This window comes from Dipteris shenzhenensis, chromosome 6 (assembly GCF_047967505.1).
Source record: "Dipteris shenzhenensis isolate YYH24624 ecotype China chromosome 6, Dip_SZ_1.0, whole genome shotgun sequence".
NCBI lineage: Eukaryota > Viridiplantae > Streptophyta > Polypodiopsida > Gleicheniales > Dipteridaceae > Dipteris > Dipteris shenzhenensis.
In genome coordinates, this window is record NC_141601.1 from 38,392,067 (window position 1) to 38,419,305 (window position 27,239).

A 27,239-nucleotide genomic window follows, 5' to 3' on the forward strand; every position below is an offset into this window, starting at 1 on the left:
ACTCCCGTGCATGAAAGGCATACTCTGCTCTCTGATCAAGCAATAACTGCAGATGAGCCCTCGCTGCAGCAAGGCGCTCCTGAATCCAAGCATCTGAAGGCCATTTCTGCTCTTCCCTCTGCAAAGCTGCTAACTGCTGGCGAACACCAATCTCACGTCTGAGAATATCTCGTCTTCTGGTAGAAGCAACTGAGCAGTAAAAGTCGCTAATACCAGAGAGGGCAGCGGCTAAATGTGAAGGATGTGGCTGCCCTCCCTGGACATGAGCAAACCATATCCGTAGGGCTGCCTCTGTAAGGTCCTCCTCTGTGTAAAAGGCATCTGGAATCCTGATGCTGGGAGATCGGCCTCTCAAGTGAGGCTCTGAGATAGCCAGAACAACAGGGAAATGGTCTGAGGTGGAAACCCCCGCAGCAATGCATACCGATCCACCTCTGTCTAGTGCCCAGTCATCTACATAAAATCTGTCAATGCGTGCATGAATAGGCATCTGTTGCCTCCTGTTCGACCAAGAGAACAGGAGGGACTGTGGCTGAATAAGAAAGGCATCATCACACCAAGTATCTCTGCCACAGAAATGGAAAAGGAAGGCATCCCAAGCTGCTCTCTCCAAAGAGTGAAGTCTGCCTTCTCTACCCCCTTTTTTGTCTGAAGGTAACTCGACCATGTTAAAGTCACCTCCAATCACCCAAGAATCCACAATGGGGGCCCAGGAGAGCAAAGTCTTCCACATAAGGACACGTTCCCCTCTAATGTTGGAGGCATATAGGTTGAGGAAGCCAACCTTACGCCCTCCAATCAAAAGAATAATCCACTGAGCTCTAGAGGGGATAATGACTCCGTGCCCAACAACTAAGGGGAGAACCGAATGCGAAACTGAAATAGTAGTGCCACCCCTAGTGCCCAATGCAGGCGACCAAAAAGTATGTCCTGAAAGCAACTTGCCTGACTTGGCACAATCTCTAATCCAGCTTGTGCTCTTGAATAAATAATATATCAATGGGACCCCCAGTAACACCTGGATGTAGCTGATCCCGGATCAGCTGTCTACGGCGGCGATGTGGGATGCCACCTAGGCCCTGTATGTTCCAACTGATAATCCTCATCGACGGGAGGATGTAGAGTGGAACACCTTACCCGACCTAGTGGCGGAAACAAACCCCTCAACAGGGGGAGACCTCCTGCTCGAGGAAGGAGGGAAGGAACCCAGTGGAGGAAAGTCAATAGGGGAAAGAATCCTGGCACCTGAAGAAGAAGCCCTGTCAATAGGAAATCCAACCACTGGCTCCCCAAAAGTAGCGGGCACAAACTCCTCCTCTGGGAAATCTGAACTCTCTGCCAAGGCTGAAAACGAGTTCCTGTGGAGCAATCCAGACACCGGAGTACGAAGGATCCCTTGTGAGGGAAGAGGATCAACAGTGTAGCTTCCCCCTGTCCAAGGGAGGGAGTGAGGAAGGCTCTCTACCCGGTGTCTGCCCAGTCGCGGAAATCTCTCCGTCCTCAAGAGGAACATCTGGCAGTGCTGGATCTAAGGAAGAAGCTGCAACTGGGGAGGAGGTCGAAGCTTCAGCGTCTCGGACTATGCAAGGTGAGACAGGAAGGACAGCTCGAGGTGAAGCAGAGTCTACTAAGGTATCCTCGTGAACTGAAGGAGGGACCTGCACACGTACTGGAACCCACTGTAAAGCGTCGCGTGTGCCTGAGGGAGGTGGGGGTCGAGGAGCAGGCGAAGGACCTGTACCACCTCCCTGACGAGGCCGAGGAATAGGTACTGGACCTGTACCACCACCTGACTGAGCAGGACCGCCACGTGAAGAACGAGGAGCAGGAGCTGGACCTGTACCACCCCTCTGTCGAGGTCTAGGGGCAAGTGCCGGGTCTAATCCCCCCCCCTGTCCCCCCTGTCGATGCCCTGAGGCGGTAGCTGTACCAGAGGGCTTCTTAGGCCTTTTCTTCTTCCTGGGACAATCCCTGGCAAAGTGTCCCGAGGTCCTGCAAATCCTGCACTGGTCCTGCCTGCCTGAAATCTCCACTCTCTGGCGAAAAAAGGAACCATCCGGGCGCTGTATCATGACGTGGTCCATCTCGAGGTTAGGATCCTTGCAAAGGACCCTAACTCTAGGAACCCCATCAGCCTTGGTTGCCTCTGCTGCAGTCAATGGCAACCCAGGGAGGGGTGGGATCTCAGCAACTGCGCCAAAATGCTCCCCAATAACAGAAAGAAGTCGATGGTAAACCTGGGGAAGCCCGGGGAACCTGATGAAGAGCGAGAAGAACTTCTTATCTGCCTCTACTGGGTCGAAACCAAGGTGAAAGGCTTCAAAGAAGATCTTTCTGTGTCCCAGGTGTAAAAACTCGGCCTTGAGCACAGTGCTCGCAGCCTCTGGAGTGTCAAAAACAACCTGGAAAAAACCTCGTCCCAGAAGGCGAACATCTACCAATCGAGGAGCGAGGTCTGGGGGGAGAGCCGCAAGCATCCAGTCTCTGGCTTGGGATCTGGAAGGGTGAGACCCGAAGATGCGTGCTAGCAAAGTGGTAGAGCACTCAATCTCTACATCCTTCTTGAGCTGCTGCAACTCGTCTTTCGAGAAAGTGATAGTTTTCGCGGCCGGTGGAGATGGAGTAGGATTGGCTGACGGGGAATCCATCGCCAATCAAGGTGAGGAGGCCGACTCGAACAGAAAAAAAAAAGCTCCTTCCGTTCCAAAAAAGCTGCGAGGGGCAAGGGAGGGGAAAGGAGGCTAAGAGGAAGCAGGGGGGAAGGGGAGGGAAGGAGGAGAGGGGCTGGGGCTGAGAGGGGAGAGGGGCAAGCTGAGAGGGAGGGAGGGGAAAGGAGAGGAGAAGAAAGGGAGGAGTGAGAGGAAGAGAGGGGGCGGGAGAGCAAGCAGGGAGGGGGCGGGACAGCAGGGGAGGGGGCGGGACAGCAAGGGGGAGGGGGCGGAGGCAGGGAGAGGGAGCGGAGCAGCAGGGGGGAAGGGGCGGAGGCAAGGGGGAGAGGGGGAGCAGCAGGGGGGAGGGGGCGGAGGCAGGGAGAGGGGGCGGAGCAGCAGGGGGGAGGGGGCGGAGGCAGGGAGAGGGGGCGGGACAGCAGGGGGCAGGGGGGAGCAGCAGGGGGGAGGGGGCGGAGGCAGGGAGAGGGGGCGGAGCAGCAGGGGGGAGGGGACGGAGGCAGGGAGAGGGGGCGGGACAGCAGGGAGAGGGGGCGGGACAGCAGAGGGAGGGAGCGAGGGACAGGCAGGGGGGGAGGGGGCGGAGCAGCAGGGGGGGAGGGGGGGGAGCAGCAGGGAGGGGCTAGGGACAGGCTGAGGGGGGAGAGAGACGGGCTGAGGGAGGGGGAGCAGCAGGGGAACGGGGAGGAGCAGCAGCTCAGGGCAGTGAACGATTTCTTGTGCTATTTCTCTTCACAAATTCAAATTCTCTCCAAGAGCCCAAGGGAATGTGATCTGGGTTAGGTCTAGATACCTTCCTATATCCAAAAAGCTCTACTCCACATGGCCCACAACCTTGACAGGTTGAAAAATGAAAATGAAGGTAGTCTTTTCAAAGAGTAACAATCTTGAAATGCAAGATGTCTAAGCAAGAAATGACCAAGTAGATGCTAGAAAAATGAGCATAGCAGACTGAAAATAAATCTTGGTCAAACTATCAGTCAAACTTTGACTGTCCAAGGTCAAACTTAGACTTGCATAGTCAAGCTTTCATGGCCAAAGAGGCAACTCAGAAATCTGCTTCAAATCGTTATGCAAAGGTCGGAATTCAGAGGGCTTTTATACTGGAGAGGAAGGTAAATAGGTAGAGCTTCTCCCTCAGAAAGGATTCGCGCAAAAAACGGCCACGTCGCCCAGCATTGTAGAGGAAATATTGACTGGTTTTTCGACGAGAACTACCCGAATACTGCTCCAAAAGAGCTCAGACTTGATGAGCAGGGAGGTCGTGATGTCGCCCAGCTCCCTCTGAGAGGAAATCGACAATGTAGCTCTCCACAGTGAGAACCAGGAAAAAGATCGTCGCGGCTTCCTGAGACAATGCCGCCCAGAAGATGGCGAGATAAGTCGTGTAGCTTGTTCTGCAGATTCGCCCTGCCCTTGGGAAGACTCTCCTGAAGGATGAGATGCTGAGAATGCAGGTTTGAAGAGAACTTTCACTTCCAAAATCGACTTTGGAAGGGAAGGTGGAAGATGAAGGTGAAGAAGAAGATGATGATGTGGCACCTAACTAGGGCTCAAGGAGGATCAAATGGCTCTGATACCATGTTGGAACACTGAAAGGAAAGAGTAGAGTTGACACAAAATCAGAATACTTGCTTATAGAATGAAGAAGAAAGAGGTCCTTAAGTAGGCACCTCATACAAGGTCACTGACATCACTGATGACCTCAAAGCTACACAATCATCTCCTCAATCTGCTCCTAGATTCACTCAATCATCCTATGTGGCTTTTCCACCACCTAACTGTGCTTGTGGGCACCTAACTGTGCCTCTAGCACTCACACATAGAAACATAAGGTGTGCCTGAGGCATACACCTTGAGATATCCCAACAAATTCCTCATCCGAAGTGGAGGATGAGGTCTCTCAATCCGTCTCCGTTGCCTCCGCTGGGGCTACTATGTCCTCCGGTACGGCATCAAAGAGAACGAAGACAAATGATACCAAGGAGGAGGCAAGCCACTCTTGCCCAAGCCACGGGTGGCCTCTCCGGTCCATTGTCATTCTTGAAGGAGCGACAAAGACAAGCTGAAATAGAGATTGCACGCACCATCATTGAGTGCAATCTCTCTTTCCATGTGCTTCGATGTGACCGGTGGCGAAGAATAGTGAAAGCCATAGCCTCGGTTGGTCTATGTGAAGGGTGGGATGGAGGTAGCTACAATGACATGCGTACCAAGAATCTAGATGAAGAGAGGGAGAGAATCAACACATCTCTCGAGCCCGTGCATGTTGGGTGGGCTAAGTATGGATGCTCCATTCTCTCCGACGGATCGTATGATAGAAAGAAGAGAGGCATCATCAACATTCTTGTCTCTTGCCCTCCTGGCACATACTTCTTGCGGGTTGTGGATGGAGGAGAGAAGGGAAGAAAAACCACCGCCTCCTTTATCTATCGTCACATTCGGGATGCTATACTTGAGGTAAGTTGAGACTCGAGAGTCATGTAGCAGCTAGCTTCTTATATTTTTTGATCTCCATAAGTAAATCTACTTCTTCTTCTTGAATCTTACAAGCTGAAACTTGTCATGTAGGTTGGTCCCCCAAATGTGGTGCAAGTCGTAATGGATAATGCCTCCAATTGTAGGTCCATGGGTTGCATGCTTGAAGGGGAGTTTGCCGCAATAGTTTGGACTCCATGTGCTAGTCATTGCCTTAACCTTCTCATGGAGGACATTGGTAAATTGCCTTGGGTAAAGACCATTGTGAGTGATGCTTGCTCCATTGTGAGCTTCATCAACTCCAAAAATAAGCTTCTTGCCATCTTTTGCATCTACTCCGACTTGGAGCTCAACAAGCCATCAAAGACACGATTTGCTGCTATGTGGCTACTTCTTGAGCGGCTCTATGATGTTCAAAACAAGCTCCAAAAGACGGTCGTGTCCGATGAATATAAAGAATGGCTTGAAGGAGAGTCGAATGCAACTCAACAAGATGCGAAAGACATTCAGCGGCTTTGCTTAAGAGAGTCTTTTTGGCAAGGGGTGAAGGCCATTGTCATTGCCATTACACCCTTGTACAAGGTATTACGCATGTTGGACATGGAGGGGGCTACTTTGGGGCTTCTCCATCACTTCATGAAAGAAGCCATTGTCGAGATTAGCACCTCCACCGTTCTAGATACGGATATTAGTCCGTCATGGTAACTTATAAACCTACAATCCTAATATCGAATCTTGTTTCTTTGATTTTGAATGTTAATTAATAATCTCTTGAGTCTAGACTCTAACTTATCATTATGCTTGGATATTAGTGATATCTTGAATACCACACCAAAGCGGGATGATATCCTCTTTCATGTCAACAAGAGGTGGAAGTGGATGAAATGACCCATCCATGGTTTTGCTGCCCTCATGCATCCCGCTTTCAAAGCCCCCTCTCTCTTTACGGACTCAGAGTTGGCCTCTGATAGAGATGCATATCTTCCTAAAGCCTTGCATGAGGACAAGCATGGTGCATTTCTTCAAGAACTTATTAACTACAATGACCAAAGGGGAACCGGATTTGCTTCTACCGTGTGTTGGAAGAGGGACTCCTTGGTCAAACCTCTTTTTTGGTGGGAGTCTTTTGGGTACCAATTGCCCCATCTACAAAAAGTAGCTATGAGGGTTCTTACACAAGTAATTAGAAATCTAAAGCTAGAACATGTTACACTCTAATATATAAATTCATACCTCTAGGCTCTTCAATCTTGAAATCGTTTACTTAACATTAATGTTTGAATCTTGATGTAGATTAGGATTGCTCCTCTCGTGCGTGTGAGCGGAATTGGTCTACCTACTCTCTTATTCACACAAAGATATGCAACAAGCTTAGCACAAAACAATTGGAGCGGCTTATTTATTGTTGCTCTAACTTACGTATGTTGCGCAATATGCATGAGATGCCTATGGCTAGACAGGTAGACTTTTCAACTTCCTATATTGTAAACTCATTTTTGCTTTCCATACTAGGAAGTTCTAACTACAGTCCACACGTCAAATTTTCAGGTAAATGTGGATGAGTGCAAGCTATCGGCAGATAAGCTTAAAAGTGTTACCAGAGAGCGCGATCCAGAGCAGGACTAGATTTTCAGGGACCTCTACTTGGAGCTAGAGGAGATAGATGGATGAGTGTCACGCACTCGCATTGGGAGAAGGGTCACCACTCCAGTTGGTGGCACTTGTGGTAGCAGAGCATCCACAGCCCGTATTAGGACATCCGTGCCATCAACTCCCTAAACCTATGTGAGGCACGGCTCCGGGAGCATATCAACCACATCCGTTGCTGAGGACACCCCTGTGGCTAGAGAGTCAGGGTATGATGAATGTTCTTAGTGAGGGTGACTATGGTGAGGGGTCTCATGGATCCTCATCATCCTCTAGTGAGAGTGATCATAGTCTTGGATTTGACAATGATGGGAGTACCTAGAGGCTAGGACCTAGGGCCTAGTGTTAAAAAAAAATTACCCAACAGAGGGTATGCACAGCGGAAGACTGATAGTAATGCCCAGGAGCTCACACAGTGTGGTGTGGGATGTGGAATCACAAACTTCTTAACTTATGTGCATAAAATAGATGTGCAGACTCATCAATAGACAATGAACCAGCCAGATAGAGAAACCACCAAAATAATATATTTCCGTTCAAAACTATGAACACAATACAAAAGAGATAGATCTAGAGTCCCACCAATGGTGTGGTCCTCTGATCTTACCATAAGGTACTTCTCCTATCTGCTGGCTATCTCTAGACTCGAGCCCGCATGCTCCACCTCGAGCGTCTGTAGACTTTCCGTCCAGAATGGTTCTCTCTACCTTACTGCCTGTAGATCAGCCTAGGTAGGCAGCCCTTTCTCAGCTTTGTCTGCAGCTTCTATGTGCCTCCTTCACCTCCTGGATGTAGGCCCAAGGAAGGTCCTCCTGCTGCTTCAATCTGCTGGTGGTTGGGTGCTCCAGAGAATATGATGATCACAACACCTTGCTGCCCTAGAAGACAGCCAAGGTCCAGCCTCTAGGGAACTCAGTCTGCAGCTCATCTTCCACTCTCCTTCACCCCCTGTGTGTGAAGCCCAAAGGAGTGGCTTCTGGCTGCTCCTGTCTGCTCCTGCTCTGGCTGAATGTTGGATGTTAGGCCCAAAGCCTCTCCTTTTATAGGCCCCAAGGGGGGCTGACAAAAAACCGACCAGCCTGCAGCAAACTGGCTGACCAGACTGTGGCTGGTCCAGCCCTATAAGGGCTCACAACCCGGGGCCTTTTGGGCCCACACTTCTAGGGCCTTGGCCCTCTTATCAAGGCAAGGGCCCAGCCTCATGGCAGCCTCTTTTGCTGCTCCACTAGGCCTCATCCAGCCCTGTACTTCTCCGTACAGCTGCGTGCCACCTGTCCCGGGTCTGTACATCCTCCGTACTGCTCCATACAGCTGCGCGCCACTTGTCCCGGGTCTGCACACCCTCCGTACTGCTTCGTACAGTTGCGCCACCTGTCCGGGGTCTCCTCTAGGTGTGCTGCCCTCATGACAGCCATGATGCTGTCCATGTGGCAGCCCCTTCCTCTCTTTTTCTGTGGGGTACTGCCCTAGGTCTCCCTCCCCCATGCTTTCCTCATATGGGGGCTTACAGATGGGGAGGTGACCATTCCAACACCTAGGCCCTAGGCTCTTGCCTGTAGTAGTAAAGGTTTTTGTAAAACTTTTTCCATCCATATTAGACCTTGGTCCCCCTTTTTGTACTCACTACTTTATGTCACGAATCATGATATATCTTCGGTCTTTTAAGTTTTGCAAATTGCACCTATGCAACATCTAGATTCTAGAATGTTTGTGTTTCAACTTTCAAGAATGTTTGTGTTTCAACTTACTCTAAAACTCTAAAATATCCCTTTTTTTTTTGTGTATTGAACGTACCATTGGACGTACACCTAAGATTTTTTAGTTTGTTTAGTACCGCACTAATATCAAACGGCACGCATTGAACGTGATCGTACGTGTCAACCATGGGCAGTTTAATACGAAGTTGATGGTCTTCTTACATTGAACAAAATTTTATTGGTTACTGAAGCATTTTAACACAATCCAATTTGGTCCATAGCATTAGATTTCTTTGGGAATCAATTTATGGCAAAGTGTGTCCATGAACCTTTGCACACATGTACATATGGAGAGTTGTGCTCAGATTAGCATTAAGTTGGAGATAGACTGTAAGAACATATCAAACTGTTAGAATTTTCTGATGACCGAGAAACCATCTAATCGCACATCATGAGCAACTATCTAATCGCACATCATGGGCAACCATCTAATCGCACGTTTGTAGGCCATCCTCTGGTGGTTCTAATGATGCCCTATAGGCCATGGTATGTGCCTTGTAGGCATAAATAAAGACACTTATAGTGTTAGTGTCTTTTAGGCCACATAGGACACTTAGTCCTAGGTGTAGGTACTTGTACCTTGTACTCTTTAGTTTTGGATAATCCAAGTTTGACGTGACGGGTGTTCTTCTGCGACCCCTTTGCTACCTACACTCTCTCTCTTCTATCCGATCCTACAGTGGTATCAGAGCTGAGTTCTACACTTGTCTTCCAGCTCTCCTCAGCCCCTTTGAGCCGCCCTCTATCGTTCATTGGAAGTCTGCTCCTTTGCTGGTTGTTCCTGCTCCAGCTTGTTCAAGGCTCTCCAACTGCTGTCCAAGGTTCCCGTACCCTTGTGTGTTCCGTACTATCGACGTACAGCCGTACTACGTGGTACCTACGCCACCGTACAGCCTGCACACCAGACGTCCGTACTGTCACGTACGGATATCTGCGTCACCGTACATTGCGTTCTGTACTATCACATACGGATATATGTGTCGCCGTACATTGCATTCCGTACTTTCACGTACGGATACTTGCATCGCCGTACACCTGCATTCAGTACACTGCGTCGTACCTGATCCATACATCGTGCATACTCCGTACTGCTTCTCCGTATAGTCACGTGTGCACGTACCAGGCTACCGTACAGTTTCGTACAACTATCGTACTCTGTTCCATACAAGCACGGTACTGACATCCGTACAGTTGTACTTGATCCGAAATTTGGTCAACAAAAATTTAGGGCTTTTGTGTTGGAAGCTTAATTTTAACTGAGCAGTAACTCATACTTTTGAGTTTGGGACAGTAACTCATACTTTTGCTTTTTCAAGCCTTGAAGCTATGCATTGAGTCACTTTTGCAGGACATTGAGTCAAATCTTCATACATTGGGTCACATTTGCAAAAATTCCAGCAAAATTTGGGGCTTTTCTGTATTTGCCCTCTTTTTGGCCTATTTGCCCTCAATAAATTTGGGGCTTTTGCCAGATTTGTTGTTTTTGCAGTGAACATTGCCTGTCACAGTCACATTTGGGTTAGATCTGCATTTGCCCTTTGATTTGGGTCAGAAATTTGCTGTCATTTTTTGGACAGCCAGCTTTTTGCAGTGATAGCCTTGAGGCTTTTGGGTTTTTAGGTCTTTTTCAGGGTATCATATTTGCTATGGCTGGGAACAATCAAGATTTATTTGGAGTTCTTCGTGAAGATGATAAGTTGGATGGCACCAACTATCCGATGTGGTCTTATCTCATGAAACATATTCTTGTTGCAAAGCATTTGTGGAATATTGTTTGTGGGGCTGATCTGAGGCCAGCCAATGCTATAGTGGTTGCCTCTACTGCTGGTCCTTCTGCAGGGGGTACTCCTCCTGATGCCTCTTCCTCTAGCATTCCTGCTGCTGCTCTTCCAACTCAAGAACAGTCAAGATGGGATGCAAGAGATGCAAGTGCACATTCATGCATTGCTTTATCATGCAAGAGAATCATTATTCCACACATCCGGTCTTGCAGGACAGCAAAGGATGCTTGGGATAAATTGGCTTCTCTCTATCAGATTTGCAATGAAGCTCGTATTGCATATTTGAGAACGCAATTACAGGAAGTCAGTATGAATGAAGGTGAGTCTATGGATGCATACCTGACAAAGGTCAAGGACCTCATGGAACAGCTTGCCAACATTGATGTGGTGGTGCCAAATTCATAGCTTGCTAGTACCACATTGAATGGACTGCCAGATACATATCAAGGGTTTGCTACAACCGTTCGATTAGTGGCCATGGGTAATCCAGACCACTATTCTTTTGATCAGCTAGTTACTTTGCTTTTGCAGGAAGAGCAAAGTAGAGCTAATAGACAAGCCATTATTCCTGATCATGCATTTGCTCCACAGCAGACAGGAGAAGGCAAGGTTTCTAAGCCTATGGGCAAGCCTAAATCTGCGCATAGCAGCTGCAATTCCTCCCATGCATCTAAAAATACAGCAGATAAGTCAAAGAAGAAAAGATGCAACTATTGTCGCAAGCCTGGACATGACATTGCAGAATGCAGGAAGTCAATTGCTTCAGAGAAAAAGAAAGCAGGATTGACAGTTAATGCCTCACATGCTATTGAATCCCATAGGTGAGAAGATGCTTCACATGCACATGCTCTTCAGGATGATTGGGCATGGGCTGTCCATTGCTCATTTGATCCATCCAAAGCTGGTGCATTCTTTACTGCTAATGATGCTCAGTCCTGGTACTTTGATAGTGGTGCTCCCAAGCATGTCACATCTTGCAGACAGTTGTTTCATTCTTTAGCTTGGTACTTTGATAGTGGTGCTTCCAAGCATGTCACATCTTGCAGACAGTTGTTTCATTCTTTAGCTGATGCACCTCAAGGGGGGACTGTTACATGTGCTAATAATGCTTCATATGCTGTAAAAGGAGTTGGAGATGTGCAACTCACATCCATTTCAAGCCATCCTATCACTCTGACAAATGTTCTTTTTGTGCTGGAATTGAAGTCAACCTGATTTCAATTTCAGCAATTGCTACTTCAGGTTTCAGAGTGATTTTTCATGGCAACATATGCCTAGTTTATGATCTTCGTGATGATAATGCCATAGTTCTCACTGGCACTTTACAAAAAGGGCTTTATCACCTTGATCATCATTCAGCTGCACTTTCTATTGAAGCATTTGCTATTTCAGATTCACAACCTTCTGAACCTCATCTTTGGCATGAGAGAATGGGCCTTCTCAATTATAGAGCTCTTGCAAAGCTACATTCCCAGCAGATAGCAAATGATGTACCTCAGACTCACACAATTTCCAAACATGTGTGTGAGGGTTGTCTTTTGGGTAAGATGCATCAATTTCCTTTTTAAAAGAATTGTCCAAAACTCTCACAAAGGAAATTGCAGCTAGTACACAATGATGTCTGTGGCCCAATGAGGACAAATGCCATTGGGGGTATAAGTATTTCATGACTCTCATTGATGATTTCACGAGGTATTGCTAGGTATATCCTTTCAAAGCCAAATCTGAAGTTTTCTTATGCTTTCAGAGATGGCTGAATATGGTTGAGAATGAATCAAGATGCAAGCTTGTCACCCTCAACACAGATAGGGGGGGAGAGTATATGTCAAAGGACTTTGATGCATTTCTGTCTTCACGGGGCATTATTCACTCATGCACTACTCCTTACACTCCTCGGCAGAATCCTGTTTCTGAAAGGAAAAACAGGTCCACAATGGAGATGGCCAGATGCATGCTTAAGGCCAAGTCTTTGCCCAATAAATTTTGGCTTGATGCAGTAATGTGTGCCAACTATGTGTTGAATAGATCACCTATACGGGCATTGAAGACTGTTACACCTTATGAAGCATCGAAAGGCAGGAAGCCTTCACTTTCACACATGAGAGTTTTTGGGTCTCTTGCATATGTTCATGTACCATCTCAGCTGAGACATAAGCTTGATGACAAGGCAATTAAATGCATATTTATTGGTTACAGCCAGGAGAGCAGAGGGTATCGGTTATATCAACCAAATACTGGGAAGATTATTGTCAGTAGAGATGTAATCTTTGCTGAACATTCAGCTTCTCCCTTGTGGACTGCAAAGCAAAGCCAGATGTTGACATGTTTGATGCCTTTGAATCTTGGTTACCTCTGCCATCATCAGAAGAGGATTTTGACCAGCAACATGGGCCTCCTGCAGGCCCTCCACTAAGCAATAATCAGCCACAACCTCATGCTGATTTGCAGGTTTCTCTTCCGGCACAAAATGATCCTGCTACTCATGATGCACCCACTGAAGAAAGAGCTGTCAATAGACAGCAAAGGCAAGTTCCCAGATGGCTTCTTGATACATTGAGGGACAGCAAACAAGATCAGCATTTTGCTGCCCGGACAAGATCAGGGAATAGATAGCATGGTCACTTTCTTGAGTTTGCACTCCTTGCTACACCTTGCAATGAAGAGCCTCTGTGCCATAAAGATGCTTTTGACAGCAAAGAGTGGATGGATGCAATGAGAGCTGAGTTACAATCTATTGCAAAAAATGACACATGGGAATCGGTAGATCTCCCTTCTAGCAAGCATGCCATTGGAACGCGGTGGGTCTACAAATTGAAAAGGAAATCTGATGGCAGTATAGATCGATACAAAGCCCTTCTTGTTGCAAAAGGGTATGCCCAACAACAAGGCATTGACTTTGAGGAGACATTTGCTCCCACATCCAGGATTACTACCATTAGATGTGTCATTGCCATTGCAGCCCATCATCATTGGCAAGTGCACCAACTTGACATCAAGACTGCTTTTCTTCATGGGGATTTGCAGGAAGAAGTCTATGTCACACAACCTCCTGGCTTTGAGGTTGTTAATTCTGAAAAAAAGGTATGCCGGCTTAGAAAATCCCTTTATGGTTTGAAGCAGGCACCCAGGGCATGGCATGCCAAAATTCATGCACACTTACTATTCCTTGGTTTTCAGAATAGTCCCACAGAACCCACTCTTTATGTCCGTGGGAGTGGATCAGATTTTTTAGTGCTGATTTTATATGTGGAGGATATTCTCATCACGGGCCCAGATACTCAGCAAATTGCAGCTTTCAAAGCTGATTTGCAGTAGATTTTTGACATGTCAGACATGGGATGGCTCCATTATTATTTGGGCATTCAGTTTGCTCATGTTGAGGGGGGTATCATGATGTCTCAGTCCAAGTATATTGGACAGCTCCTTGATCGTTTTTAGTTTGAGGATTGCAAGCCAATCTCTACTCCAGTGGACCCTGGCTTCAAATTCTCAGCTCATGATGGGAGCCCACCATGTGATATGACTCTTTATCAGTAGGCTGTTGGATGCCTTATTTATTTATGTCACACCAGACCTGACTTGCAGTATGCAGTATCTCAGCTCAGCAGATTCATGCACATGCCCAGTTCACAGCATTGGCAGGCAGTGAAGAGAGTCTTCAGATATCTCAGAGGCACTCAAGATTTAGCCCTCTTCTATGGTGATTAGGGTTCACTTACCATCCATGCTTACACGGATAGTGACTGGGCAGGATGTTCCGACACTTGAGTGTCACATACTGGCAATTGTTTTTGGCTTGGCAAGTCATGTATCTCTTGGCTCAGCACGAAGCAACCAACAGTTGCCACGTCTAGCTGTGAGGCTGAGTACAGGGCAGCTTTCACCGCTATAGTAGAGTGTGTTTGGCTTCGACAGTTACTTACAGATCTTGGTATTCGCCAGAGATCCTCCACTATTGTCTACACTGACAGCCAGAGTGCTTTGGCCAGTGCGCGTACCCTAGTGTTTCATGCGCGTACCAAGCATATTGAAGTTCACTATCATTATGTTCGGGAGCGGTTGTCAGCAGGAGACATAGAGTTGTCCTATCTTCCCACATAGGACAACATAGCAGATATGTTTACAAAGGCACTTTCTCGTTCCAAGTTCGAAGTCTTTTGATAGGCTTTACACTTGGTTCCCTTTGTTACATGATCTGACATCCCTTGTACATTCGTAGGTGGCTATATCCTTTTGGATGGACATGTGCCACCATGACTAGAAAATACCAGGTATTCTAAGACGTTTCCAAAGTACTTCAGCCCATCCCATGGGGGGGGGGGGTTGTAGGCCTATGGTGGTTCTAGTGATGCCTTATAGGCCATGGTATGTTCCTTGTAGGCACAAATAAAGACACTTATAGTGTTAGTGTCTTTTAGGCCACATAGGACACTTAGTCCTATGTGACACCTAGGACACTTAGTCCTAGGTGTAGGTACTTGTACCTTGTACTCTTTAGTTTTGGATAATCCAAGTTTGACGTGACGGCTGTTCTTCTGCGACTCCTTTGCTACTTGCACTACAACGTTCTGGCTAGACAATGATGTATATGACCGCCTACGCTAGGCTGGACTTAGGTGTGCAAAGAATTGTAATGGGAAAGATAATAAACTCGAGTAAGTTGGGAAATCAACTCTCTTGATGCGTGCAAGAACAATCAATACAAAGACATGTCAACAATTGAGCCAATGCATAGTGCAAGAGAAATACAGCAGGGACAAGGACATTGATTCTAATCAACTCTCTTGATGCGTGCAAGAACAATCAATACAAAGACATGTCAACAATTGAGCCAATGCATAGTGCAAGAGAAATACAGCAGGGACAAGGACATTGAGTCTAATCTTATAATATGCAGAGACAGGGGATGCACATGCCTATGAGAAAAGGAATCCACACTTTCCAATATCATTAAGCATCAACAATGCTTCTTATTTTCCCTTTAACTTAGCTAGGTTTTATTAGACTATAAGGTTTTTATTGTGTGGTTTCATGTCTTAATTGTTAGAAACTATGCATTTTTTAAATTTCACCTTTTTTAGGGGTTCTTATATCTATATAAGGGTGTATTGTGGGGGATTGCAGCTAGTCCCTTCTTTTGCTGGGTTGTCTATCTTGATGACCCTAGTTTCTGTATGGCCTTGGGCAGTTAGGCATCCTTGTGTTCAAAGGGGCCAACACCTTGGGGGGAGGGATTTTTGGCTGGTTCTATTATCTCCTTCTTAGTTTCCTCACTTAGAAGGATTGCTAAGGTGCGACCTCCATGGGTGAGGATGACCATGTGTCGGTGCCAGTGGATCCAGCAATCTTTCCGACAACATCACCCTCTTCCTAGTATCACCTATTCCTTGATAGATCCTGCGGGTAAAACATAAAAATGTGCTCGGACAACATGGTTATTTATTGTAGCGTTGATTGTTATGTGTCCTAGGGCATGCATATATTTTCCATTTATAGCACATACTTCTTTGGGACTAGAGACGACGAGAGGTACCTATGGTGGCAATTGTTCCCATACCTCCTATGATACGAAGATGGCTCGCACCCAAGTTGACAAGTGCGTCTCAAGTCTAAATCATCCACACCTTAGCGAGATCTACTGTTATATCCTCAGCATTATCTATAGTTTCTAGGGTAGCCTTATAAATGGTGCCTTAGTTTTGTGTTATGGTCTTTGGCCTCTTCAATGGCCTGGCATTTCATTCTTGTTACTTTGGCCTTAAGTTTCTTTTTCCAATGGATGTCTTGAAGGGTCTATAGGGTGGGAGGTCCATAGTATCTCTTTAGTTTGCTGTCGTTGAGGTAGCCATCCATCTCAACTCTATCTATTGTTATTATCCTACATGCGCCTTGTGGAGTAATCTCCACTATGCGGTAGGGAACATGCCCATGTATTTAAGCTTTTTCTTTGTGTTTTGATTGCTATAAACGAGTGCCAAGTCTCCTTTGTTTAGGTCTTTTTTTGTAAGCTTGTGGCGGTTGAACCATTTTTTGTGTCTAGGCTTTGCAGCCTTAAGGCAATATGTGGCTCGCAATCTTGTTTGATCAAGCTTATCAAGTTCTATTAGGTGCTTGGCTAGGTCATTCTTGGCAAGCCTTTCCTTCACCACAATGCACAGGCTAGGTACCACATACTCCTTCGGCATAACTGCCTCCACCCCAAAGGCTAAGCTGAAGGGGGTCTAGTTGGTTTCCACTTTCTATGACATGCGGTATGCCCATAGCACTAGAAGGAGCTTGTGCGATTGCCTTTGGTTGTGCAAGCGTGGATGCCCTTAATGTAGGCTAGTCCTATTATTGGTCCGTCAATCAATCGCAGGTGTTAGGTGAGTTAGCTTAGGTCTGTCCATCACTGCTATGTTTGCTATTCCTTTCTGTCTTCCACTCTGAGCTGGGCTCAGCCCTCCTTCACAATTCAGGATGCCCATTTAACTCCTTGCCAAAACGAGAAGATAATATCAAAGATGCTCTTATGGTGTACAAAGTCTATTTGTCTGTTATGTATGAGATCTAACAGGAAAGGGATTGGAGTTCGAGATTTACTTTCTTGGCCACAATTTTGTAGGTAGTGCCAAGAAGGGTAATAACCCCATTGAAAAATGATGGTTATTTCCCTTCCTTTAGAGATGAGATGGGGATGGATCCCTAGGGCTGAGAGAAAGGGATGCATGATAGTGAAAGGCTGAAGTGATGGCAGCCCTAATGAATCCCAATGAGTATTGAAAAAGAAAGAGTAATGCCACCATGACCTGAACACTTGCCTTTTGACAAAAGCAAGTACTGCCGTCCTAAGCTCGTGTTCCAAGTGTGTTCTCATCTCTATTGTAACCAAGCTAGGCATGTGCTCTTAAATTATATATTGAGGTGAGCTTGGTGTCAGATGGATAGAGTGTGGTACTATTTCTAGATATTTGAGATGCCAGGTAGGTGTGGATGTACCCACCAAATAGTTTGATCCAGTTTTGGAGAACATCACAAGGGAATCACTCTATTGGAGCTTCACAACCCTAGATGTAGCCTATGGACCATGTTTAAGTAGCTTTTGCATGGTACGTCACCTTCTGTTGATGCTCTTGACATCTTCTATTGGTAAGTTCAGGAGATTGGTACGGAATTATCTTTTGTCCAAATGAAATGGCACACATAACATGAGAATCAAAGTGGCCTCAAGAACTATTGTCTTACCTAGACATGGCGGAGGCCTCAACATTATCGATTCTGATAAGAAGGGGGAGCCTTGCTAGGTAAGTTGGTTCTTAGAGGACTCCTTTCTGAACATTAGAGCATCCTCTCACGGGTTTCCCCTGAGACTCGGTGGGTGCATGGAGAGTCTTCAGAGGGCTGCGCTGCCTGCCCACTCATGACGTGCAAGGCATCCTCTGATGTTCTTTGTTGATTGACCCAGCTATACCTCTTGATTAGCTTTAGGGGGTAGACCAGATTTGAGGGTAGAAAGGGTAAGACATGGCTCATGATACCGAAATATTTAATGTCATTATTGCACATGTTTGTCCCGTAGGGATATAGTAACCACAAGGCCTAACTGACTAATACTAGGCCTACAAGGCACATACCAAGGTATAAGGGGCATCTATGGATAGCCCATGAGATGGCCTATAAGCCCCCCTCCATGGTATGGGCTGAAGTATCCTGGACATGGCTCAGGATACTTAAATATCTAATGTCATGGTTGCACATGTTTGTCTGGTAGGGATATAGCAACCTATGACTTTACAAAGTCCAACAGATCAAGTTACAAAAGGTACTAAGTTTAAAGCTTGCCGAAAAGCCTCAAACTCAGGTCGAGGTAGAGCCTTCGTAAAAAGATCTGCCAAGTTGTCTTCAGTGGAAACATAAGACGACTCAATATCACTTGCTGATAATTGCTCTCTGACATAGTGATAGTGAACCTTAATATGCTTTGTGCGAGCATGGAAAACTAGATTCTGTGCAACAGCCAAAGCACTCTGACTATCAGTGAAGATGATGGTAGGAGCAGTCTGACATGCACAAAGATCTGCAAGTAGCTTCCGAAGCCAAACACACTCCATTGTAGTTGTAAAAGCTGCTCTGTACTCAGCTTCATAGCTAGAAGTAGCAATTGTACTCTGCTTCTTGCTGAACCAAGAAACACACGAAGTACCAAGCATGTGACACACGAGGGTCAGAACAACCAGCCCAATCGCTATCAGTGCATGCATGTCAAGTGAAGTATCAGCCCCATAAAGAACGCCTAAATGCTGAGTGCCTTTAAGATATCTGAAAACACGCTTCACGGCATGCCAATGGTGCATAGATGGGCTGTGCATATATTTGCTCAACTGTGAGACAACATACTGTAGATCAGGTCATGTATGGCATAGTTAAATCAAACAACCAACTGCTTGTTGATAGAGAGTGACATCACATGTACCGCTGCCATCCTTAGAAGAAAAGTGAAAACCAATCTCTAATGGTGTGGATATTGGCTTGCAATCCTCAAACTGAAAAGGATGCAAAAGCTGTCCAATGTACTTGGATTGTAACATCAAAATGCCTGCTATGTCTGCTCTTGGCATAGTTACCAGGGAACGCCGTCCCCACATCCGAAACGCGTGGAACACCGTTCCAAAGAAGTGGGAACCCTGGAACCCCTCGAAACTGTGAGAGAATGGTGAGTGAGAGAGAGCAAGAGAGAGTGAGAGCTGGAAGCTTGGAAGCTGAAAGCTTAGTTGCAATAGTAGAGTGTGAAGAGTACAACTCAATGAGAGAGAGATAAGGTTTTGTCCTAGTGACAAAACCTTAGTAGTCACTAACCATAGTTAGTGAACTAACTGTGGTTAGGGGGAAAAACCTCTTAAAGAGGGAAAAGTGCCCCTAACTAGCTTATTATATTACATTGGTCACTGCTGAATTATATTTATAATTCTAACACCCCCCTGTAGTGCCAACGTCATGTACAAGGCTGATCAATCACCAAACGGATATAAGTTCAAGGCACTGCGAAATGCCTCAAACTTTTCACGTGGTAGTGCTTTGGTGAAAATATCTGCAACGTTGTCATGTGTGGACACAAAGATCATACTAATCTCTCCTGCATGCAACTTCTCTCTGACGTAGTGATAGTGAACCTCAATGTGCTTCGTGCGAGCATGAAACACTGGATTCTTTGCCACTGCAATGGCACTCTGACTATCAGTGAGAATTGGAGAAGGACCCTCCAAAGACAGATGAAGATCAGCAAATAGACGTCGCAGCCAGACACATTCAACTGTTGCTGTGAAAGCTGCCTTGTACTCAGCTTCACATGATGAGGTAGCCACTGTAGATTGTTTTTTGCTCAGCCAGGAAATGCAAGATTTACCCAAAAAGAAACAATTGCCACTAGTGGACTGCCTAGTGTCATAATCACCAGCCCAATCTGAATCACTGTAGGCATGCATCTGCAAGTCACCCCCCCTGGGAAATAGCAAGCCAAAAGACTTCGTGCCTTGCAAATAACGAAAGATGCGCTTAACTGCCTACGAATGCATAGTTTTTGGGCTGTGCATGTACCTGCTCACGTGAGATACTGCAAACTGAATATCAGGTCTAGTGTTACAGAGATATATGAGGCATCCAACAGCCTGACTATAAAGTGTGGCATCAACTAATTCTCCTGCATCATGCATTGTGAGTTTCAGCCCCGGCTCCATGGGAGTGGCTATAGGCTTACACTCATGCATGTTAAATCTGTCCAAGAGTTTCTGAACATACTTGGACTGAGACATAACAGTGCCACGTCTCTCATGAGAGAACTGGATCCCCAAATAAAAGTGTAGCAGCCCCAAATCTGACATGTCAAAGTTGGTCTACAAATCAGCTTTGAAATCTGCAATTTTGTCTTCATTGGAGTGTGTGAGCAGTAAGTCATCGACATAAATAAGGATGACTAAAATTTCCCCCCCATCCATCTTGATGTAGAGGGTGCTCTCAGTAGGACTATTGTGCAGCCCCTTGCTGGTAAAAAAGGCATGGATTTTGGCATACCATGCACGAGGGGCCGGTTTCGGCCCGTATAAAGCTTTGTTGAGCTTGCATACTTGAAGTGCATTTGCTGTAATTTCAAAGCCCGGAGGTTGTCTGACATACACCTCTTCCAGCAAGTCTCCATTTAAGAAGGCTGTTTTTATGTCCAATTGATGAACATGCCACTCAAAATGTGCAGCCATTGCAATAACTGATCGGATGGTGGTCATCCGGGATGTAGGAGCGAATGTCTCCTCATAATCTATGCCCTTTTTCTGAGCATAGCCTTTAGCAACCAGCCTTGCCTTATATCTGTCAATGGACCCATTTGGCTTCCGTTTGACCTTGAAAACCCATGGTGTGCCAATGGCATGTTTACCCGGTGGCAAGTCTACAACATCCCAAGTCTGATTTTTTGCAATGGACTGCAACTCATCGTGCATGGCATTCATCCAATGCACATTATACTTTGCCTCATCAAATGTAGCAGGCTCCTCCTCATCAAGAAGAGTACCTGCATATGCTGATTCCACTGAATTAGCACCTTCCATGTGCCTTGCTGCACTGCGAGTCCTGCCAGATAACGGAGCATCAATTTTACTCTCCCTGAGAGTCTGTAACAGCCAGTTTGGGACTGCTTTTGCTGCATGTATGTCTGCAGTTTCTTGCTGCACCACCTGTTCCACTGCCTGTGGCGGGGGCAAGACATCCTGTGGCGGAACTGAAGCATCTGGAGGTTGCTGTAAATTCTGATTTGCATCAGAAAAATCAGCAGAGGAACCCAAGGCAATGGGTAGCAACCCCTCAAAGACATCCTCTGAAGACGAAGGCATTTGAAATTCAGCCTGAGTGTGAGCTGAATTTTCAGAAAATATCACATCTCTACTTACTATGATCTTGCGTGTAGCAGGATTGTAGAGACGGTACCCCTTGCTTTCTGCACTGTATCCAACAAATATGCATTTGATGGCTTTATCTGACAACTTGTGCCTAAATTCAACTGGCACATGTGCATAAGCAAGGCATCCAAAGACTCGGAAGTGATCCACTGAATGCTTCCTGTTATTCCAGACCTCATAAGGAGTTTTTGTTTTCAAAGCCTTAGTGGGAGCCCGATTCAAAATGTAATTGGCACACATCAAACCCTCAAGCCATAATTTGTGAGGCATGTGTTTGCTTTTCAGCATACATCTGTCCATCTCCATGAGGGTTCTATTTTTCCTCTCAGCTTTGCCATTTTACTGAGGGGTGAGCCTGACTGTGAGCTGATGCACAATACCTTTGCCTTTGAGAAAAGCATCAAATTCTGTAGACAAGTATTCCCCACCTCTATCTGTGCGCAATGTCTGTTTCTTGAGTCCGGTTTCATTTTCAACCATGGCTGAAAAGTGTTTAAACACCGTGAACACTTCAGATTTCTCTTTCAGCCCATAAACCCAAGTAAAATTGGAGTAATCATCAATAAATGTAACGAAGTAGAGATGACCACCCAACGATGGAGTCCTCATGGGACCAGAGACATCACTGTGTATAAGCTGTAATTTGCGAACAGCTTTAACTGAACCATCCTTCTTGAAGGGGAATCTATGCATCTTGCCTAAAATGCACCCTTCACAGGCATGTGGAGGAGGTATCTCAAGAGGTGGCAATGCATCAACCATGGAAAACTTCTGAAGTGTCATCAAGTTGTTGTAATGCATGTGGCCATATCTAGCATGCCATAATTCTGCATTCTGCATGGCAGCTGTAGGGGTAGAAACTGGAAGAGCATGGGCTGCTCTTTTCTCAAAAATATCAAGCTGAAAAAGCCCACGCAGCAGAGTACCAGATAACCTTAAGGCATAGTCATCTTCCCTGTCTCGGACAACACATTTGTCATCCTCAAAGATGACCTGAAATCCACCTCTGTTAAGAGTGGACATTGAAAGAAGATTTTTGGTTATGCCAGGCACATATAAGACATCTGAAAGTCTGAAAATTAAGCCATCAATGGCAGTGAGCTCAACATCTCCTGTGCCACATATTGAATATGATGAGCTGTTGGCACAAGTAACTTTCTTACCAACGGGAGGTGGATGCAAGGAAGGAAAAAGACACTTCCTAGAAGTGATATGCTTGGATGCACCGCTGTCAAAATACCAAGTGTTCAGTGTTTCATTGACACTGAAAGCAGATGCATCCGTAGAAGAGTCATAACTGCAAGTCAACAATGCATATGTATCATCACTGCAAGTGGCTGTACTATCCCGTGAACAGCCAACCTAGAATCTGAAATGCAAGATAAAAAGGCATAATCCTGTCCAACAAAGTTGGCTGTAGCATCCCCATTGTCAAATGCATGAGGAGCTGAATCTGAAACAGCCCTTCCGGAGCTGTTTTTCTTCTCTTTTGCAAGCCTTTTCCTGCATTCTGCAATGTGATGACTTGGCATTTTGCAGTAGTGACAAAAACCCTTCTTCTTGGGCTTACTTGCATCATTTTTAGCCTTTTGGGAAGGCTGTCCTGACCCACTGGAAGGCTGATTTACTGATGTCTTTGCCTGTCCCTTTGTTTTTGATTTAAACTTTGAGAGCATGGCTTGTTCACCTACACGTGAAGCCAAATTTTTCGTGGTTTGCTCTTCCTGAATATCAACTCATGAAAAGTGAGAGGATTTGCACCCCCCCTCAATGATAAGTTCAGCGAGGTATGAAAGCTGAGATAAGACTCAGGAAGAGAATTCAGAGTGGTTGTAATCATCTCTGAATAAGGAATAATTTCATCTATGTTTAACAATTTCTATTTGAGATCCTGTAGCTTTGTGAGGTGGACTGACATGGAGTCACACTGTTCCATATGTGTATTACTCAACTCTCTTTTCAAGAAAGATACCCTTGCATCATTCCGAGCTGCATACATGCTTTCCAAAATATCCCACGCTGCCCTAGAGGTCTTACATGACCGGATATGCGGAATGATAAATCTTTTCACTGAAAGAGAGATGCATGACAAAGCTAAGGCATCCCGTGAATCCCATCTCTTCTGCTCTGGAGTAGTGACTGTAGCTGCACCAACAACTTGTCCTGCAATTGCACCCTGTGCACGACCTCTTCCACCTCCTTGCTAGGGAGGGGTAGCAGGTGCAATATCTGCTGGTCGGATCTCATCCCCATTGACATAATCCCATAAATTGCGAGAAATCAGAATATTGCGTACCATGAAACTCCAGAGGGAGTAGTTGGTACCATCCACTTGTCTTCCTGTGAAAGACCACCGAATTGGAAGTCATTCTGATTTTGATGGGCCATATCTGAGAAAAAGATTGAAGCAGATACAAAGCTGAATTCCCTTACTGGGAATGAAATGCACGACTCCCAAAAAACACAGCCAAGCACGGGCTGTAAATGCAACTTAGATTTCTGTACTTGCACTGTCAGAAATCTGTCCAAGCATCAAAAACTCTCCAGAATCTGCCAAAAGTGCTGCAAACATTCCAAGAAAGGCAGTATGAACTGAAAACTCTAGAAATTGCTCTCCCAACACAAAAGCCCCAATTTGTGGCTTGAAATTGCAACCAGAAAGGGGCAGATTTACTAAAAGCCCCAAATCTGCAATTTCTGAAGAAAAGCCCCAAATTTCAGACTAGATCTGCAGATCTGTCTGCAAAAGCCCCAAATCTGTAATGTGTCTGTCAAAGCTCCAAATGTATTTCGAAAAATACAGCCAAACAATGGCTATCTGCAAACAAAGCCTGCCCAAAAATTTAACTGCTCGAGTACCTGCAGAAGTAAAACTCTGCACAGAATGCCTGCAACATAAGTGTATGGACAGTGAGCTGACATTACGGAACTGTCAGTGTACGAAACTGTCAGGTACAGAATTCGTACGTTGTACGGATGACCGTACGAATGTACGGAGTACGGACGGCGGGAGCTGTACGGAGTACGGATGGCAGAAACTGTACGGAGTACGGACAGCGAGGTACAGCGAGCAGATCTGTACGGCGTTGTACGGCACAGATCTATACGGCGCGCAGGTACAGTAGGGTGCTGATCGGTGAGCAGATCTTTACGGCGTGCAGAAACCACATGCAGGTTCCGTACAGTCGTACGGACTGTACGGACGATATGTGTTGCAGCGAAGCTAAGTTGTAGCTGGAGCTCACGGGCTAGGCTGGAGCTGGAGGCAAGAAGCAGAGAGCAGGGTCAACCCGCTCTGATACCAAATGTGAGAGAATGGTGAGTGAGAGAGAGCAAGAGAGAGTGAGAGCTGGAAGCTTGGAAGCTGAAAGCTGAGTTGCAATAGTAGAGTGTGAAGAGTACAACTCAATGAGAGAGAGATAAGGTTTTGTCCTAGTGACAAAACCTTAGTAGTCACTAACCATAGTTAGTGAACTAACTGCGGTTAGGGGAAAAAACCTCTTAAAGAGGGAAAAGTGCCCCTAACTAGCTTATTATATTACATTGGTCACTGCTGAATTATATCTATAATTCTAACAGGAACTTGTCTGGAACGTTCCAGACTGGGTGTTACCACGGAACTCCGTTTCGAGGTACCCAGAACCTGACGTTCCGGGTTTAGGGTTTTTGGCCTATAGCCGTTTTGCGACTGGCGGCCTTGTTTTTCGTGCCATTTCTGCGCCATTTCGACCTCCACCTGCTCCCTCCTGCCTACTCCTCCATCCATCAACTCTCCTACTGCTCCCTCCTACCCTCCTTCCATCCCTCCCTCCGTCCTTCCATCTATTCCCTCCCTCCATCCAACTACTCCTCCATCCATCTACTCCCTCCCTCCATCCATATAAATTGATGACGTGTCATATGATGTGGCGTTCAGATTCTCATTCCCCTGTTCCCCCTTCTAGAACGTTCCCGTTTCAGTACCCGAGTTTTCAAAATGTTCTGCTTCCCTGGTAACTATGGCTCTTGATCTTCTGCACTACTATCTGGGCATCCAATTTGGTAGCAGTGAGGGGGACATTTTGATGTCACAATCCAAGTACATTGGACAGCTTTTGTAGCGTTTTCAGTTTGAGAATTGAAAACCAGTCTCTAATGGTGTGGATACTGGCTTACAATCCTCAAACTGAAAACGCTGCAAAATCTGTCCAATGTACTTGGATTGTGACATCAAAATGCCCCCCTCACTGCTAGCAAATTGGATGCCCAGATAGTAGTGCAGAAGACCAAGATCAGACATAGCAAATGTCTGCTGCAAATCAAGTTTAAAATCTGCAATTTGCTGAGCATGTGTCCCAGTCACAAGCATGTCATCCACATAAAGGACTAAAATCAGCAAATCTGTCCCACGCTTGCGGATGTAAAGGGTAGCCTCTGTAGGGCTGTTCTGAAAGCCAAGTGTGAGCAAATGAGTATGAATCCTCGAATACCAAGCCCGAGGTGCCTGCTTCAATCCATAGCCCCGTTCCCCCTTCTGGAACGTTCCCATTGATAGGACAAAATCTGTATCAAGTTTTTGAGCACTGTAAATAGCTATGGGTAGGCACATAGTTGTACACATCTAGGGTAGGTGTGGGCTTTTGGCATTTGTGGATTTTTCTTTCACAAGCGTGATGGACTGATGTATAGTTTTTTGAGACAATAAAGTATGTTTTGTAGGGACTTCATGGGAAATGATGAAATGCAATGTGGTTGTACCAAACTTCCAGAGCAAGGGTGTCTAGTGTGTGGTTAAGTGAAATGTTTTTGGGGTCATGTAAAGTCAAGTCATGAAGGGTTTTTTTATATTTTCCTAAGTCAATGTGCACTTGCATGTTACAGGAATTTGATATGTTATGGTGTCCATGTCAAAGGGCTTTTCATGTGTGTGTACGGGGTTGCATGCAAGCTTTAATGTGCATGCTAATGTGTGTGGGAATTGTTTGACTAAAGGTCCAAAATGTGCATTCAATGTGATTTGAGGGGAAATGTCTTGACAGTGGTAAAATGTCATTGATGAGGTGGCAGATTAGGCTGAGGTGGCTGGACTAATTGGGAAGGCATCCTGCTCATGCAAAGGTGGCTACGTGATGGATGAAGGGATGCTTCTCGACGACGAGCTGGCATGCTACGTGAAAGGAGGCTACTATATGATATGAGCTGGAGAGCTCTAGAAGGGGAGCGCGTGTTGCGACTGTGTGGATGAGGAGGAGCTCAGAAGAGCTGGAGGAGGCTGCAGGCCAGAGGTGTTGTTGCTTGTGTGGAGGATTCGCGACGAAGGGAGGCTATGAAGCAGCCGGGGAAGCTCAGACGACGGGTGTAGGAGCTTCTGAGAGCAGAAGGGCTACGAGATATGGGAGAGGTTGGAGTGCGATAAGGAGCAGACGGGGAACAATCAAAGAGGTTGGAGAGGCTTGCAGTTGTTGATGAGAGGTCGTGCGTGAGCAGGAAGCTGAAACCTGTGCATGAAGACATCGTGTGTGAGTGACGAAGAGAGCTTTGCGAGCCAAGGAAGCTGCGATGGTGATTGTGTAGGTTACGGGTGTGGGATTTCGACCGCAGGAACTTCGAGTATATGGGTTCGAGGTGCCTCGTGTTGACGAACTTTGTGGCACAGTTGGGCTCTGGCTGGAGTCTTGTAGAAAACTATGTGGCAGTTGCTTGAGTTGCTTCTACTAGCTGGAGGTTCAGAGCGACGCAAAGGCTTGTGAGCGACAGAGAGTATGCACCATGCGCTTCTTGGTTTCGTGGGGAAGGCGTCGCTACTACACAGTGTTATGCTCTAGCCGAGATAGCATGACCTCGGATAGATCGGTGGGCATTTTCTCTTAGATGACCAACTTTTGTAATAGTTAATGTGCGTAATTATATGGTCAAGAGAAGTAACTGCCAAGGTCCTAGGTGAGGGCGTAATGGCATTGACTAGGTAGTTCTAATAGGGCTAGGGCCTAGGTGCATCTAAAT

The 27,239-nt window shown here is 46.2% G+C and overlaps 1 protein-coding gene and 1 pseudogene across 1 annotated transcript in view; both read left to right on the forward strand.

Moving 5' to 3' along the window:
- Window positions 1–27,239, forward strand: part of LOC147901147 (polyribonucleotide nucleotidyltransferase) — a 276,757-nt gene that overhangs the window by 88,664 nt on the left and 160,854 nt on the right. The gene's annotated exons all lie outside the window — the stretch shown is intronic.
- On the forward strand, window positions 3,701–6,773 carry LOC147901148 (uncharacterized; annotated as a pseudogene).